Source organism: Rhinolophus sinicus, linkage group LG13 (genome assembly GCF_036562045.2).
Source record: "Rhinolophus sinicus isolate RSC01 linkage group LG13, ASM3656204v1, whole genome shotgun sequence".
Lineage (NCBI taxonomy): Eukaryota > Metazoa > Chordata > Mammalia > Chiroptera > Rhinolophidae > Rhinolophus > Rhinolophus sinicus.
The window spans coordinates 14,494,026-14,511,409 of NC_133762.1; the positions used below are offsets into that span (position 1 = coordinate 14,494,026).

Here is a 17,384-nt window from a genome sequence, read left to right on the forward strand (position 1 = left end):
GTGATAGGGGGACGGTGAAGAAGGCTGAGAGGAAGAGATGGGTTCGTGTGACACGTGGTGCGGAGCAGGCTCCCCGGACACCCTGGACCTCCAGGGAGACGAGCAAATGGAGCGTGAGGCTGCCCTCCTCGGGCACCGCATGAGAAGGCGGGCTCTCTGCAAAGAGGCAAGAATGCTGGGCAAGTGGAAGACGGCAGGAGAGAGGAAGGCTGGACGTGAGCCAGTGAACTCCCTAGAAGGAGGCGCCGAGCGGGGCTGCTGGGAGCCGCACGCGTTCAGGGCCCGCTCCGCGGCACGTCACTCACACACGACACTGCGCTGAGGGCTGAGCTGAGGCAGCTCAGTGCATTTGGCAGGAAGACACTTTTAAACTGAGATACTAAAATATGATTTTATAAAATGCATACAAGGCTTATTGCCAAAATCCTTTAGTAAGAATGTTCACAACAGCACTATTTATAATAGCCTCGTGGTGGGAAATGTTCATCAGTGGTAAAATGGATGTATTCACGCAGAAAGAAATTGATATCACGCATACAGTAACAAGAATGAATAAACTAAAACTGAAACACATACAACAATATGACTAAAGCTTACAAAAGTATTGTCCAGCAAAAAACATCCGGCACAAAAGGGGACGTAATGCATGATTCTGTTTATGTGTAGCTCTCAGAGTGACCAGATTGATCTCAGGGGCGAGAGTTCCAGACCACGGTTTCCTTAGTGGGAGGGGCTAGCACCTGGAAAGGGAAAGGCTGGGTCTGAGGTGCTGGCCCGTCTCCACGTGTTGGGCTCGGTTCTGGCTACATCATGTGCTCAGTAACTTAGGGTTTGTGATTTGTGCTTTTCTGTAAGGATGTTATACTTGAGTACAAAGTTCAAAATGTGACTGTTCCCGGCATCTAAACTGCAAAGGAAAATATTCTTTCTAGAGCAGTCCCTTGATGGGCACCTCAGTCCCTAACCTTGTGGCCCTGTCTCGGTCTCCCTTCCTCCCGTGATTCCACTGACCCTCCAGGACTGGCGTCGCCCAGCGTCAGCCCTGCCCCTCCACTGAAGCCTGGACACCGTAATCCCCAGCCTGACATTGCCTGGAGTGGGGGTGTTCACTCTAGCTCCCAGAACAGCCCCCCGCTGATCTCCGTCAAAGCCTCAGTGCCCACCACCCACTGTCTCACCCACTGGCTTTGAACGGTCCTGCTGATACGTGTTGGCATACCCCCTGAGTCACGTCGGGGAGGCTCCCCACGGATGGAGTGGTGGCATGCCTTGGAAGGATGGCAGTGGTGGCCAGAACCTGCCTGGCCTAGGGAGGGGTTTGCCTTCCGGGCCTTTCTCTCCAGATGTTGAACAGGAGCTGCTAGCTGGCTTCTCCCTTCCGTTATGACTCCGGCTGGAAAGCTGGCGCTCTGATCATTAACTTCTGGTGCTTCTTAGACCTGTCAGACAGAGAGAGGGGCATGTGAGCAAATGCAGGTTGCTTTTTCTGGCCTCGCATATTCAGAAACCTGTCTTGCTGGCCAAGTTGGCAGGTGTGGAACAGACGCCCTGGCTGCTAAGTCACAGATAAAACCTCCATGGGTGCGGTGCTGCCAGTTGGCTCCTATCCTGGCTGCTTCTCTGGGGAAGGACCTCTTCCCTCTGGGGCAGGAGATGAGGGCTCTGGCGGCGGCAGCTCCCGGGCAGAAGGGAACCACTGGAGGTGTCTCCATGCAGCGTCTCCACCCGCACCTGACCTGTTCCTTGCTCCTGCCACCTCTGCTGCTCTCTATGCCTGCCCCAGGATTAGTTACTGGCTGGGTGAATAAGCAAGCCCAGTCCAAAGAAAAACCACATCAGTTGTTGGAACAGAGAAGATTTAATGGAAAGCATTTCTCATTAGTTATTAAAAAACTGAAAAAACCAAAAGAAAATGTATTTTCTTTCTCATGTATTAAGAAGGAGCAGCTGTAGGAAGAATCTCCCATCCCTGAGGCTGGAGGAACAGAGAAGAAGAAATTGGAATGATCTCTGAGTTGAAGCCCACGCTTCTGAGGAGAGAACACTGCCTGGCTGGTGCCGGGGCCCAGACTTCTGAGGAAGGGGCACCGGCCCGCTGGTGCTGGCGGGTGTCGAGTGAGGCTGGTTCTGCAAGAAAGTGGACAGACTGCTCCCTGGATTGTGTTACTTGTCCTGGAACAGAGGGTGGCTGCTGGAGTGAAGAGTCTGGGGTCCCATTGTCAGGGACCAAAATTACTGCATACTTCCTCTCTGAGAGTTGTCAGAGTTACAAAATAGAAATACAGGAAGCCCAGTTAAGTTTCAAATCATCAACAGATAATTTTTTAATCTATCTCATACAACAGTTAGATCATACTTACACTAAAAAATGACCTGCTGTTGATCTGACATTCAGATGTATTTGGGTGTCCTGTGTTGGATTTGTCAACGCTGCTCCTTCCTCCAGCCTCTCAGCCCCTCTCCAGCACCCCAGCATGAAGCACTTGGCAGAGCAATATGCGGTGTGCAGAGTCCTCACTCCAGCTTCATGAAGACAAGGCTAGAGGGGTGCGTTTGGAGCTGAGACGTGATAACTTAAAAACTGGCACAGTGACTTACTGTCCCCTCCGCTCCCTTTTCCTGCAAAGTTCCCTTAGGTATGTATGTGATTGCTTATACCCATTGAAATACGGAGGCTAGTGTGGACAGTTAACATTCTGGGAAATGCTGAAGATTCCAGAAAGCCCCTGAAACTACCAGCCCGTTGGGGGAGAGTAAATGAAAATGGTGCATGGCCTCCTCGCTCAGAGCCCTTCTCGCAGACTCAGTCTGTGTCCTGTCGTTGGACCATCTCCTCGGCCTGCGTCCTACCACGCCTGCTTCCTCCAGCTTGGCCTTGAGTAGCCGTGAGCAAAGCAGCGGTGGAGGATGTGGAAGGGGCAGCAGGCGTGCATGTACACCAGGAAGTACGGTGGTCAGCGTAAAGTGGCACCAAAGGCTCTGCTTTTAGTTTCTACCCTGAAAAAGATGGGACTTTTTTAATCTGTCACAGAATGAATAACATTCTGTGAACCAATATGAATGAACCACCCTAACTTAAGTGGCTGGTTTCACAGATTTGGGCAGGTCGCTGTCTTTTCCAACAGCTACGCTGGTTCCCCAGGAGAGTTTGAAGTAATGTCAGGATGTGTTGGATCACTTGGCTGGATGGTTTCATTCAATCCGCTTCTCTTTTCTCTCCTTCAAAATCATTCCTCTTGTAGCCTACTGTTCAAGGGCTGGTCCAATCTGACATCTACCGATGTTGGCAATCTTACATTTCATTTCGATTCTAGACCTTCTGAGAACTAACTAGTCCAAGAGGAAAACACACTCTTCCCCACACATGATATGCTTGTTTATTGCAAAATGTGTACTGAGAGGATTATTGTCTTTCCCTAATAACAGCTGAACGTGAATAGACCTGAGCCCTCAAACGAGCGGCATAATTCCCCATGAGACGTTATCAGTGTACTTTTTACTCTCTTAAATGGAAAGTGTGTCGATGGCTTTGATTTTGAAAGTAATACCCGTTTATTATGGAAAGTTCAGTGGAAAATATAGACTAAAATGATAATTATGAAAATATATCACCCAGAGAAAGTCACAATTGAACTTAGGAATATAGTTTTCCAGGTATTTTACTAAGCGTGTATACAAAGCATGTGCACACATGCCCACAGACTACTTTTGTTGTGATTGTACTTAAAAAATAGTGTATTACTCATTTTAGCTAGATTTAACTGCGGCAGTAAATTAACTCTGGATTCTCAGTGGCTTAATAAAACAAAGATTTATTCCTGGTTCCTATTTTTCCAACTTAGGTTGGTGGGGATCTGCTGTCCTCAGCCATTCAGCGAGCCAAACTGACAGATGCTGCACTGTCTTGTGACTGTACCGTCTGTACCATGTGGCCTTCTTGGTCGCTGCAGGAGGAGAAGGCGGGAATCAGCATTGGTCTTTTACTTCCTCAGCCCAGAAACTACATAAGTCACTTCTACACACATCTCATTGGCTAGAACTGGTCATGTGATTTCATCCATCTTCATTGAAACTGAAAAGCAATGCTTTCTGCCCAGAAGAGAAGGAAGACCACATATTGGTGAGTACTAGCAATGTCTCCCATGCATGGACTCATGTCATAGTCATTTATAATCTGTTTTCAGCCAGTGGTTTTTCATGGGCATCTTTCCACGTGTCATTATAATTTTCAGTGGCTGCATATTACGGTAAGTTTACACCAAGTTTTATTGACATAATCCTTTAGTAATTAAAACTGAAAAATGTTTAAAATATTTATATACTAAATCATTTAAAACTAAATACAATGTAACCATCACCCATTAACATAATTTTTATAAAACTGTATTTTTCAAAACGTATTGAAAAGGAAACAGGTTTTGTTTTATAATTTTGCAAATCTCTCTGTTTCTAATCCTTTGGTGGAATGACCCTGGTTACAGGGTGGGGGCAGGGAGGAAAGTGCGTGGAACTCATGTGACTCATTTGGGTCCCTCTGGTGCTACCTCCACTAGTTGTGACTCTGAGTAGAAGAGCAGTTACCCAGTCTGAGAAGTGTATGGTTACCGAGGACTCACACATCCCAGGAATTGGGGTTTGGGTCATGCCATGAGGTAACCATGGAGACCATCAGAGGTGACGTCTGGCGGCAAACAGAATTAGAGTATATCAAAGAGAAGTGAGAGAGAATGAGCAATAGTGTGGCTCTGAAGACAATTGCAGAAAATCTCTTTACTGTCTAGCATATTGGAGTACTGTTTGGTTCTTGCATCTGACTCTGCATTCAATCTATTGCCACATGTTGCCTTGGTTACCATCTACGAAGAAAATCTTAACTTCTCACAGATAAATAGCTGGAAATGGAGGAGTATTTTATTAGGTTGGTGTAAAGGTAATTTCAGTTTAAAAGGTTAAAAATAATTGCAAAAACCTCAATTACTTTTGCACCAACCTAATAGTAGCTTTTTCAGGCATTTGTGGATATTCTTCTTTGATACTACACCAAAACTCAACAAGTGGTACTTTCTTAGAGGTTGTGTGCTGTGTGCGTGAACTTTCTGTACTCTGTTACATTAAATTCTGTTGCTTCCTCTTATTGTTTGAAGGAATCGTTTATCCATGATTTTGTAATGCCAGGTATTGGTGATTTGGACAATATTGGTTCACTGAGTTACGCAGCTCTCCCAAGCGCTGACATGGTTCATTATACAATAGTAAAAAGTTGCATTCGTTGACATATCACGGATCTTCTCGGCAATTGCATCCCCGTGATTTCTTCTGCTGGCTTTCCCCCAGCAGGCAGGTGGGCAGGCAGGCATCCCGCAGAGCTTCATTCTCTCCATCGTGAGCCGCACGTCTCCAGCCAGTGCAGTGTGATCATTTACCCTGCAAGGTGCTTACACTGGCCTTATCATTTGTGGGTTGAAAAGCTGTAAAACACAGTTTTGAGCTTTGTGCCCACATTTAAATACTCAATTCCTTTTTCTTTAAACACTGAATATTGGTCTCAACATGATGCAGCAACTTGATGACACAAAACCATTATGTGATGTTATGCACCATAATTCTATTTGGAAATATTTTGTAGCAGAAGACAGTACGGTAAATTATTCATACCTGAAAAGCAAAAGGAACAAGAATGTCATATTTTTGTGTTTTATTTACAGTTTTTTTTTCCAGTTTCTTGGGCATAGTTTCCTCCTGTTCATGCAACAAAGAATTCTCTGATCTGCCCATTTCATCTTTCTTCAGTATCTTTAGACTTAGGTGAGGCACGTGTGGTTTGAGACAACTGGTTTTCTAATCTTCTTTAAACCAATCATCTGTCCTTTCAAGAAAAATAAGTTATAAATAATTTTTCTTGTATTTTTGAGGAAAACTTTAAATTCTAAGATAACTTTTAGGTAAAAAGTGATAACTTAGAAAATTTTCCAAAAAATTTAGGTATACTGCAACATCTGACGACAGATTGCATTATTTCTTATTGGTTTCTGCGTAGGTACAAGGAAAGCTTTGGAATTTTTAAAGTAATGATTTATAGGGTGATAAGTGTCATTACAGAGGTTATTGCAAGAAATAATAAGACCCTAGTAGGACACAGTAAAAGCACAGAGAACAAACTGGGTTAATCCTTAAAAATGTACATATTTATTCTCTGAATTTACTGTTTTTGAACATTCTAAAAAAACAGATGATTACACAGCACACATTCCATTAGCTGTCAGATGATGACATCATTATGTGTCGTACAGCCTGTGGAAAATTCCTCTGTGCACTTAGTGATGGGTTTTAATTTGCAAAGTTATGGGGGGGAGGGTATTAATTATGCATGTGCAGCGCACTCTAGTTTGCAGTCTGTGTTGCATCTATTCCTTCCTGATTCCCCTTACCAACCTCGTGATTGTCATCCACATTTGGTAGACGGGAACAGGATCACACAGGTATTCACTTGCAAAACATCCCAGAATTAGTGAGGCTGAAGGCAGAGCAGGGACCGTGCCCTCACCTGGGTCTCACAGAGACCTGGATGGCAGCAGGAGATTGTCAGTCACCTGCGTTGTGTAGAGGAGAAGCGTGAGGCTCCGAGACGTTAAGGGGCCTGCCCCGCTGGCCCAGGTGGGAGCCGCGCCAAGGCTGTGTCCACAAGGCTGGGTGCACAGTGCGGTCGTTCAGATGATGCTGCTGCCAGTTGTGCACTAATTGCTAGGAACTCATTAACAGTCATCAGAGTGAGGGCCTGATCATTTGGAGGAAGAGAGAAGTCAGTCAAGAATGGACTCAGCACAATAGTGACTTCATCTCATGATGTTTCTTTTCCATTCGCACGCCTCTCGGCGTGTCTCATCTATGTTTAATGAGAACATTCTATTAATGACAATGGCATTGATTTCTAAGGAAGCATTAGGAGTGGCAAAACATGACTGCTGTGCAGTATTGATTAAGATCCATTATCCCACCACAGTAGCTCTGACCTTAACATTAGCCGACAGACAGAGGGGACGTCAGTGTGTTTCTAGAGCCCGAGACTGGAGAAGGCCGGAGCCCACGTGCTTATGAGCATGCGTCCCTTCTGACTGGCCTTGCGTGGGGAGCCTGCCGGCCACAGTGGGCAGTGAGGCCTTGGAGGCCTGCGTGGCCCCCACCCACCTCCCCTCTGCTCCTGGATCCACGTCCCGCCAGCCACCCAGGCGTCACCGACCTCCAGGACACACAGCAGCGTGCAGCCAGTAGACTTCAGCTGCAGGTGCTTTTCGTGCCTCGGTTTCCTCTCCTGCATACTTAACTCATACACTTCTTGTGAGTTAATAAACGTGAAACACATAGAGCGACCCCTGGCGTGTAATACAGCTGTAGTAGTGCTAGCTATAGAAATTGTTACACCTGGAAGAAAGCAAACATCAGATTTGTTAGAAGCACGGTACAGATTCTCTGTGAGGTTCTTCAGGTGTGTGAGGAGGTAACACAGATTATCTTCAATGGCGGAAGCTTATGAGGAGCTAAGGAAAGTTGTCTCTGGACCCCAGGATTCTCTGCACAGCCCTGTTTGTGCAGAAGCACCCGTAATAATTCTAGCTGTGCAGGCGGCGTCCCAGGGCCAGTGCGCTGGTGTCATGAAGCCCTGTCGCTAGCTGCCCGCCACCCATGTCTGCTGGCATTTCACCTGTAGAGTGTGTGAGCCTGTGTGGGTTTGGGCTGAGTTGAGTTCTAGATAATAAAAGTACGAGGACTTGGAGGTTCTAGGGGCAAGAAGGAGGTGGCAGCGAATTGGTGTTGTGTGGAAGGATGAGGTGACAGAAATGAAGCCATACAGCAACCACAAAACATACAGATAGTGACGAGGCCAGAGAAGGCTGTGGACAGAACACTTATGTATTTCCATGTGGGGTTTTGAGTGGTTTGTAGCGGAACTTGAAACCTAAATCCCTTCCTCTGTTCCTTCCATAAACTCCGTTATAAATCTGCAGAATTCACATAGGGAAAATGTTTGTCTTCACTAGTAACCGAGAGATGCAGGTGGAAACAGTAACACACAATGTAACACCATTAAGGCGGTCAGAATAATGGCATGGTTGTGATAAGATCATTGCTCGTGCCAGGGTCACGTAGGACGACCCTTCAGGTAATCTGCTGGCTTCTGTATCCGAGTTGCATGAGCATGGATATTCTTGAACTCTAACCCGATTTCTGGGAATCCATCCCGAGGAAATCATTTAGCAGGAAAAATTCTGAGTTTTGGAAGATGTTGAATGTCGATTGTGGAATTAACTTTAATGGGAAAAAGAGAAAAAGACCAAATCTTAGAAAAATGGTTAAGTGAGTACTTTTACAACCACTCTGTGGAAGCTTAGGTGGTCATTAAAATGGTAATTTTTAAAGCAAAATGGAAAATGCTCGTATGGCATTAACCCTGGAAAAGCAGGACACGTAATTACCTTTATACCTTAATCAGCATGCAAGGTATGTTCGCACACAGGCAGGGATTAGATGGGAATGCAGAAAACGGGGAGCTAGATGTGCATTTTTCGAATCCTTTATTGCACAGCTCCTGTCCCCTCTCGTTGGCCAGGGGATGGGTCATGGTGCTCAGCGCTGCTGGGGCTGCAGGAGCCAGGGCCAGGGGTGAGACTGGCCAGCAGTTCCTGGGGCTGGAACAGGCGGCGCCTGGGGTTTGCAGCCTGGGCCATCGTGGTTGTGAGGGGAGGGCAGTGAGGCGAGACAGAGCGCAGCTGACTAGACCCTCAGTAGGGGGGAGATGGTGGGGTGTTGTAGAGGCCCCCATCTATTGGGAGAGAACCAGGCAGGACCCAGGATCAAAGAGGACTCCATGCAGGTAGCTCGGGAAGGGGGTGACACGTTTGGTAGCATGATGGAGGTGGAAGCTGGCTTCCCCCGTTGCCGTCTGGTGTGTCCTTCCCCGCCTGGTGGGCATTAGAGTTGGCTGTGGCTTTGCCTGCAGCTGGCAGTATCCTCAGAGTCCTGGGTCTGGCTTCCTGGGCAGGTCACTACTGATAGCTGCAGGTTTTTCCGACTTTTTTCCCAGGGCTAAGTACAGGTTAAGTGTAAATTTCTTTGGTATTTTCTTTATTTGCCAAAGAAAGACTCGATTGTATCCCAGGCGTTTAGCACAGAATTGATGTCCAGTAGTTTTCTTGAAGCCTCACATCCCAACTATGTTCCCCCTGAAAAACACCCAGCACGAGGCCACAGGCCCTCCTCCCCGGGCGCACTGCCCCGCCTTCCCCTAAGAGTGTCACTGACAAAGGTTGGAAACCCAACTGACTAATCTCTGGCTGGAATATAAAGTTGGCATTGTGAAATGGGCAGCGAGACTGGCATCCAAAGAGCTGGGCCGAGTTGCCAAGTCAAACCATCCGGTTACAGAGCTGGAGCATAGAGGACTCTGAGTGAGCAGTGGATGATGGGAGCCAGCAAGGATGGGCTTGGTGACACTGCTAGAGGTGTCTTGTGGTACTCTGGTGTGTGACACTCCTCTGAGTGTCGTGTTACAGCGCCTTTTTAAAAATGGAGATGTAACTGACACCTAGCGCTGTGTAAGGGATGCGGTATGTTGCTGGGGCGCATTTGTACATGGCAGTGTGATTGCCACTGCGGCGTTCGCTCCGTTCTCACCAACACCTGTCCTCTTGGTGACAGCCACTCTAAAGGCGCGAGGCGATGTCCCACTGAGCTGCTCATTCGCGTTTCCCTGCTGGTGAGTGATGTGGAGTGTCTTTGCCCATCGCTGTTGGCCACTGGTGTGTCTGCTCTGCAGAAACGTCTGTTTGGTCCCATTTCTTAATTGGATTGTTTCAGTTATTGAATCGTAGGAGTTCTTGAGATATTTTGGATATTAGCCACATATACACAAGCAACAATAGCAAAAATCAACAAGTGGGACTGTATCAAACTAAAAGCTTCTGCATGTCAATAGCAACAGTCAACAACATGAAAAGGCAACATACGGAATGGAAGGAAATGTTTGCAAACCATACATCTGTGTTGTAGCCTCTTGAATCGGCGTTGGTTATGCTATGAGTAATAACTAATAGGGCCGTTTCACCCCAAGACAGTAAAAGCCTCCTTTTGTATGACCACTAATGGGCGCTAGGCTTCATGGAAGCCAGGGGTGGGGGCTGGGATGCTGCGGCTCAGGAGAGCCAGTGAGTGTCAGGAACACGCAGACGCAGAGACACAAAAGCTGCAGGGCATGCTCTCGAAGTTTCTCCCCTCTGCTTGGCTTGGTTCTGTTGGACCACTCAGCCCACCTGGCAAGAAGCTCCTGCCCCTCAAATCTCAGAACACTGACACCCGAGAGGCACTGATTCTCCAGACCCAGGTCCACTGAGAAAAACCCGGAGGCGGCCCCTAATTAGCCCCAGGAGTCACGTGCCCACCCTCCAGGCCGCCAGCTGTGGCCGAGGAGGTGGGTGCCCTGCTGGGCCGCCCCCTCCGGGGTAACAGGAACCAAACTTGCAGCACGTGCTCCGGCCGTGACTATTCCAGTCATTCACTCACGTGCGCCCCTTTCATCCTCATCACAGCAACGCGAACTTGTCCGGGAGGGGGGCCTCCTCAGCTCACCTGAAAACTGAGGCACTGAGGTGAAGCTACTTGTCCAAGGTCACACAGCTACTCAGTTACGGACTTGGGACTAGAACCGGCAGCTCTGGTCCAAAGTTGTGCTTTTAATCACGACTGCGCCCACGTCTTCCTTCACTTTGGAGGGGCGACGGAGCGAGGCTGTTGTTCTGAGAAGAAAGGAGGGGTCGGTGGGCGGCCGGCGCGTAGCAGCCTCTGTGTGATGATGTGTGAAATGGGGGTGGCGTTCGTTCCCTGTGGTTGCAGCACAGATGAAATGAGGAAATGCACAGGAAGCCCAGGGTACCCGGGGGCAGGGCGCCCCCAGAAACGCTGGTCCTCATTGCTGTGGCATCCTTGGCGTCGGTTCCCACTGTATTGTCTCTTGATGTCTCAGTGGCCCCTGTGAAAACCCCAGGCTTCTGTGCTAAGGAGAAGCGCCGCTGGGGGAAGCATGTGTGAATGTGGCAGCAAGAATAGGGGAGCAGAGCCCCGTAAGGAGGAGATGCAATGCAGCAGGAGCACGTGGGCCTGTGGCAAAGCCACTGCTTCCCGTGTGAGAATTCAGTTTGAGCTCCAACCTTGGGGCCCTCTGTTTTGTCTTACGGGGCAACTGAGATGCCTCAGAAGTCAGAGTGGGTTTTTCATGCCTCCCCCCGCAGCTTAACATTGGTTGAGTGTCTGCCCTAGACTGAAGCAGGTCCCGGAGTCATATGTGAATATATTTGTTTAAAGGGGCAAAAGTAAAAGTGAAAAAGTGAAAGCCGGGCGTGGCTGGGCTCTCCCACCCCAGCTTCCCAGGAGAAGGGGGTTTGAAACAGCCTGGAGCCAGCAGAGCATCCTGAAGGGGCTTCCTGGGAGCTGACGCTGTGGGGACGTCTGCTTTGCCAGTTGCAGGGGCGTGGGAAGTGCGCCAGGGCAGGCCTGCTGTTTCCCAGCCCGCTGGATGTGACTTGTGGGCAACGGAGACACAGTTGGTGGGGGGGACGCAGGCGTGGGGCATCTGAAGCGCTGGTTAGGTCAGTGCCTCCTGTTTCCAGGTCCTTCTCTCTGACCTGTGGGTCGGCTCCATCACCACCCTCCGTGCTTCTCGCCCACAGCACATTTGTACTTAGGAGTAAGGACTGCGCTGAGGAGCTGCCCAGATGCACGCGTCCGTCCTCGTCCGGTGACCCTCAGCCTGGCCCCAGGACCACATCCATTTCTGTGCCGCCTTCCTCCAACGCAGGAGGCTCTAGACTGCATACCAGAGGGATGAAAGGTCTGTCTGATTTTAGATGTGGAAAGGAAGTGGGAGCGGAGCTGAATACTCCTGCCAGATTCTCTGTAAGATCAGATTCCTGCCCTTTTTTCATGGAGAGAGTTGGGCTCGCTCCACCCCCATCAGTCCTGCAGTGGCCGTGTTCATCGCTGTGGACGGGGACTGCAGGTCACTTTGATGTGAAGCCGTAGACCGTGTTCCTGTTAATAGTCCTTGCATTGATCAGACAGCGCCACAAGCTTAGCCCCTTCTGACAGTTGCATTCTTTAAACAGTGTTCTTTTCACAACAGGAGACTCAGAATCAGTCCCCATTGCCTCAGGCTGCTTCAGGCAGGGACTAAAGTGATATTAGGGGGACTTGCTCTTTTTAAATTAAATGTGTCATGAGTGATTGGAAAAAATGCTTCCTTGGCTCACCACACATTCTGAGCATCCAGACAAGGGGCCGTGGTTCCCAGAGAGGAAATGGGAAGATGCCTGAGGGTCATCTGCCCCTTGGTTCCACCAAACCTGCCCCCCTTCTCTCCTGACAAGCCCAAGTGTGCTGGCTTTACCCGGCAGGTGCAGGGAAGCAGCAGCGCAGTTCTGCCTACTGCACAGCCAGGCTGGGGTTTCTGATGGGCTTTCATAGATTTAATCGAGTGGGCTATAAACATGGATTAAGCAGGGGCTCGTGCCAGGAGCTACCTTTGGCACAGGGAACGCGGAGATGAGTCAGCCCCAGTCCAGCCCTGAAGGACTTCGTAGGCTTGGGGACAATGTGATAGGCAGTGAATTCCAATGCAGCTTACAGATAGATACTTCCTGACATTCCTGGGAAGTTCTAGGGCAGCACTGCTTCTGACCTAGAGATCAGAGAAGCTGTGTCTTGCAGGGTGAGCAGACATTCTAAGATCACAGAAATGGAGAAGGAACTTAGCAGCAGCAGTGGCTTCAACATGTGAATTGTTTTGGGGGGTGGCAGGGGACACAATTCAGCCCATCAGACTGACAGGCAGGGCAGAGGTTTACCTGACAGACGCCTGAGAAGGGGCAGTTACACCTTCACAATTGGGAGTGAGTCATCCCTCTTCTGCTGTCTGTCCAAAGCAATTCAAACCCAGGGGAGCAGAAATGACAAGAGCCCGAATCTCAAGCCCCTGACCCATCAATTCTGAAATCACTGTAATTTCCTTTTAACCCCCAAATCTTGTTTATGTCTGAGATTCCAATGGCCAATTTTAAACGTCGCTTCTGTTGAACTTTTTACAGGCCTACTAGTTATTTGCAGATATATGTTCTCACCAGATAATAAGAAAGTAAACTAAAAAGTCTTTTGTGGGTGCGCTATTTCAAATCTAATTTACAAGGATAGCTGAAAGAAACGGAGTGGGGGGCACTGGCAGTTTAGGGAAGGGTTAAAAATAGCAAAAAGCATGTGGACAGTGACCCTGAAAGTGAGTCCCCTGAAGCCACTGAGAACAAGGACATTGGTTTCTCTCTCCGTTCCCTGCTGGCCCCTCTTTCTTCTCATTTGCAAGGTGTACACAGAGTTCATTTCCACCAGCCTAACAGGGTTTCTCAGCCTGGCCACTGCTGACGTTTGGGGCTGAATAATTCTCTGTCGTGGGGCGTCCGGGGCATGGTGGGGGGGGCCGCCACCCACGAGTTACCAGTCGTGTCCTCAGACAATCCCACATGTCCTCTTGGGGCCACAGTCATCCCCAGTGGAGAATCACTGTCTTAAAATATGCAAAAGCACTTTGCAGCACTACAATGCCATGCAGATGTGTGGACTGATTCATTTCTCCCTTCCAACAGCTGACTGATCTGTTGTTGTTCCCCATGTGTGGATGGGGAAGGCAGACAAGTTGTTTCAATGCCTGAACTCCGGTCCCACTGCAGCTCTGCCCTAGCCTGGCGCTCGTGGCCTTGCATGGCAGTCGCCACCAGCTTCTACTCTAAATGGCTTTGGTGGGTCTGTCCTGGAGGAAAGGGTGTTGTTCCCAGGGCACCCCCAGAGGATGTCTCTGAGGGTCTCTGGGCCCTTCCGGGGCTTGGCGCCCACACTGACTTCTCATCTGTGAGGGGTGCTGCTGGCATAGATCTCATACCTGCACACAGTTCGTGTAAGACAATGGATGCGGCACACGCGTGTGCTGGCTGAGGAGACCGGTGGTCCTCCAGTGAGCATTGAGTTCTGGTCAGGTTCTGGTTGCAGGGCCCGCCCAGCTACTGATGATCGGAGCCCCATGTGCAAATGGCATAAAATGCACCGTGTGAATAAGGTGCACCTCCCCCATCTCTTCCATGGCCGCAAGGGCTTAACCTTATTCTGTCTGCCAACTCGGGGAGGCTTCGTTAATCTCATTAAAGGAAGCCAGTGCCTCCTGGTTCCTGGTCCTGCTCGCCCTTCTCCACCAAAGGATGCTTTCAATGCCCCAACAAAGGGCTCAGCCTCTTGCACCGTGAATTTGAGATGATGTCCTGTGTTGGGTTAACTGAACTCTCCTGCCAGCAGAGCTGATGCCATCTGCCCATTTATTGACAGCCTTGTCAGCAAAAATCTGGAGTCTGAGGGCTGGCAGGCAGCCAGCATGCTTTCCACTGTCTCTGCAGCGTCTGGGCAGCAGATGCCGTGCCTCATGCCTGGGGCTGCTGTTGGCAGATCCTTGCATGCTCATGTCATTTATCGGGGAGGCGGCAGGAAGGGGGACATGTTTTCCAGGAAGGAATTTGTATTCCTTTCCAGGTTCTCCTTTTGCAGATTAAAAAAGAAAAAAGAAAAAAGCAAAAAAGCACTTGAATAGACTTTTAAAAACGTGAAATAATCAGCTTATTGTTCAACACAGGGGGAAAAAAATCCGTCCAAACCCCATAACTATTCAAGGTGCCAAGTCACAAGTCATGCAGCCCCGTGACTTCAGCATTTGCCACAATTCGCCCAGCTTCCAATCCATCTCCCCGTCCTTGGGAAGATACTTTGTAATTATACCGTTATATAATTGTTTGTGTATTGTTACTGTGTTGTTAGGTAGTTACGTCAGAGCAACTGAGTTAGTGCAGAGGAATTGTTTCACAAATCAGACCTCACTCCTATTGAGTTCTTATTTCTGATCAATGGAAATCAGGGTGTTTATTGAATGAATCAAGAGGCCAGTGTGACTCAGCGAAGAGAGTCTTCTATGTCCTTGACAGAAGACATGTTTTGTATTTGGCAGTACCTTTACTTTTAAGGAGAAAAGCAGTAATTTTTAAGAAATGAATTGCAGCTTCTGTGTGGAGCTTGTGCACACACAGGCTCTGAACAACCATTGCAAGTTATATATCTCTGTTTAGAGAGCTTCATAAAAGCAATTTTGTCAACGAATTTTTTCCCTTAAATGTGGGGCTCTCCACCATTGGTTCATGTGGGCTCTGTGTTTGTCCATTCGGCCCTAACCAAGGTAGTGTTGGATCAGGAGAGAAAAATGGTGGCGTGGATGTATGCCACGCTGGCACCTAGGAAAGGAAATCATTCACCTGGGCAGGGGGTGGAGGAAGCAGGTGGCCCTGGCAGACGCCTCTGCAGCTTCCTGAGCCAGGAGGAGCAACCTGTGCAAAGAAACAGCAGTGGTGCGTGGGGATCGGAGCGGGTCAGTGAGAACACCCATGAGAGGACCGCTCTCCCAGCCCAGGGATGAGCATGTCCCAGGCTGTCCAAGAAATAGGCCGGCCCCTGGGAGGCACCAGAAGCCTCTGGCCACGCCTGCATGTCCAGAGGCAAGCAGCAAACCTGCAAGTGCTTCCTGTGGCATGCGGTGCCCCTCTGCTGCTCGAACAAATGCCACTGTCTTCTAAGGAGCTGGGCTCAAGCATTAAAGAAGACAGTAAAAGCCGGAGGCAAATGAGTGCACCGTGCTCATGCCTGTAAGCCCCGCACTAAGTGGGGAACGCACACTTTACGTTTTCTGGTGGCTGAAGCAGTTAGTTCCACTGATCACCACTTTGGGCCTTGCAGTTTAAACATTGCTTTATGCGCATTTGCAATGGAAGACTTTCTTCCTCGGGTGGTACCTGGCTGCTGGTGGATGCCCAGCTCTCCCGCACTGGCATAGGCTGAGGACCGAGATGAAGGCCGTTGCAGCATGTGAGCCTAGGTGAGCCAGGACAGAGGGTGTGTTTTATCAGTGAGCTCTGATGCCAGCTGCCTCCCCTCCTGGGCGTTTCGCCTGGCAGTGCTGCAGCAGGAGGCCGAAAGGCTGGCCAGGCCCAGGGCCGCTCAGCTGGGAATGGAGCTGTGTCCTGCCTGCATGGGCCAGGGGAGCGTTCCTCTGCCCGCCCAGCTCATGGGGACCTGGGTTTCTAGCTGAGACACAGCCCCAGGAGCTGTTGCTAGGGCTGCCTGGCTAAAATGAATGGTGAGCAGGTGTGGGGGCTGCAACCTGCTCTCCTGGCCCTGGCTGCTGGCAAGCTGAGAGCCCCAGGCTCAGTCTCCGGCACGTGGTGTTTTGTTCAGCCCCCCAGCCGAGCTCGGCTGCAGCCGCTCGTTTTTCTGTCTTAATGGTACCTGCCCTGAGAAGCAGGAGTTGCCTGGCAGGCAGCCAAGGCCCTCTCTCCTCCTCCCCTTCCTCTCCTGCTTCCCCTGCCAGAGCAAAAGCACAGCCTGGCTGGAGGAAACGCTGGCAACCCCTGCCCGTGTACGAGGGACCCTCGCTTCCTTCTCTTGGTTGAGCTGCCAGCTGGTCCCTGCAGGGACTTGGTCCCACACATGTGCCAAACCACAATCTCCTGGGACCTGACATTGAAAGCTGATGAGTGAAACTGTCCAGGTGCAAGACAGTTCGGAGCCGTCGGGACTGCAATGTCCCATCTGCAAAGGACACTTGCTCAGGCCCCAGGGGCCTAACCTTGTCACAGCTTCCACATTCTCAAGAAAAGCTAGAAATTCTAATTTTTGTATAAAGTCTTTTGGATTTTTACATATTGGGAGCAAATTCCATGTCTTAAGCACCAAGCAAACCGCTTCTGCGGGATGTGTGGGGCCCAGGAGCTGTCAGTGTGGTCTGTCCTCTAAACTTACGAAGCTAAGGCTGTAGCTTCTTTCGGGGTCTGGCTGGGTCATCCTGGCTGCCTCTAGTAACTGCCTCTCCAGGGCTCTGAGCTGCTTCAGGGTTCCGTATTTGGTTTCTGTCCTTTGGTAGTAGCTCAGGTCTTCTAGCACAGCAATAGCCAGGAGGGAACTGAGTTGGGAAGAGAGAGACTTTTGCAGGTCCAGCCTGGCCAGGGTGCAGTGTTTGCTCTCAGTGTATTAGTTTTCCACTCTGTAACAAAGTGTTATCAGTGTGGAGGCTACAAGACAGACTTACTGTTGCTCCGTCTCTGGGTGGGGAGTGTGCCGTGGGGCATTTGCTGCGTCCTGTGCTTCTGTGCTTCGGGTCTCAGCAGACCCGGCCAGGGCTGCGGCTCATATTCCAGGCACATTCGGGGGTGTCGACAGAAGTCCTTTCTTCCTGGGACTGCAGTCCTCAGGCCCTGGACAAAGCG

At 49.7% G+C, this 17,384-nt stretch overlaps 1 protein-coding gene across 2 annotated transcripts in view; it reads left to right on the plus strand.

The window, feature by feature from the left end:
* TMC3 (transmembrane channel like 3) overlaps positions 1 to 17,384 on the plus strand; it is a 269,260-nt gene that overhangs the window by 117,998 nt on the left and 133,878 nt on the right. For both annotated transcript variants that reach the window (XM_074318274.1, XM_074318275.1), the window contains exon 6: positions 3,843 to 4,120. The gene's annotated coding sequence lies outside the window, so the exon portion shown is untranslated. The remainder of the gene's footprint in view (positions 1 to 3,842; positions 4,121 to 17,384) is intronic.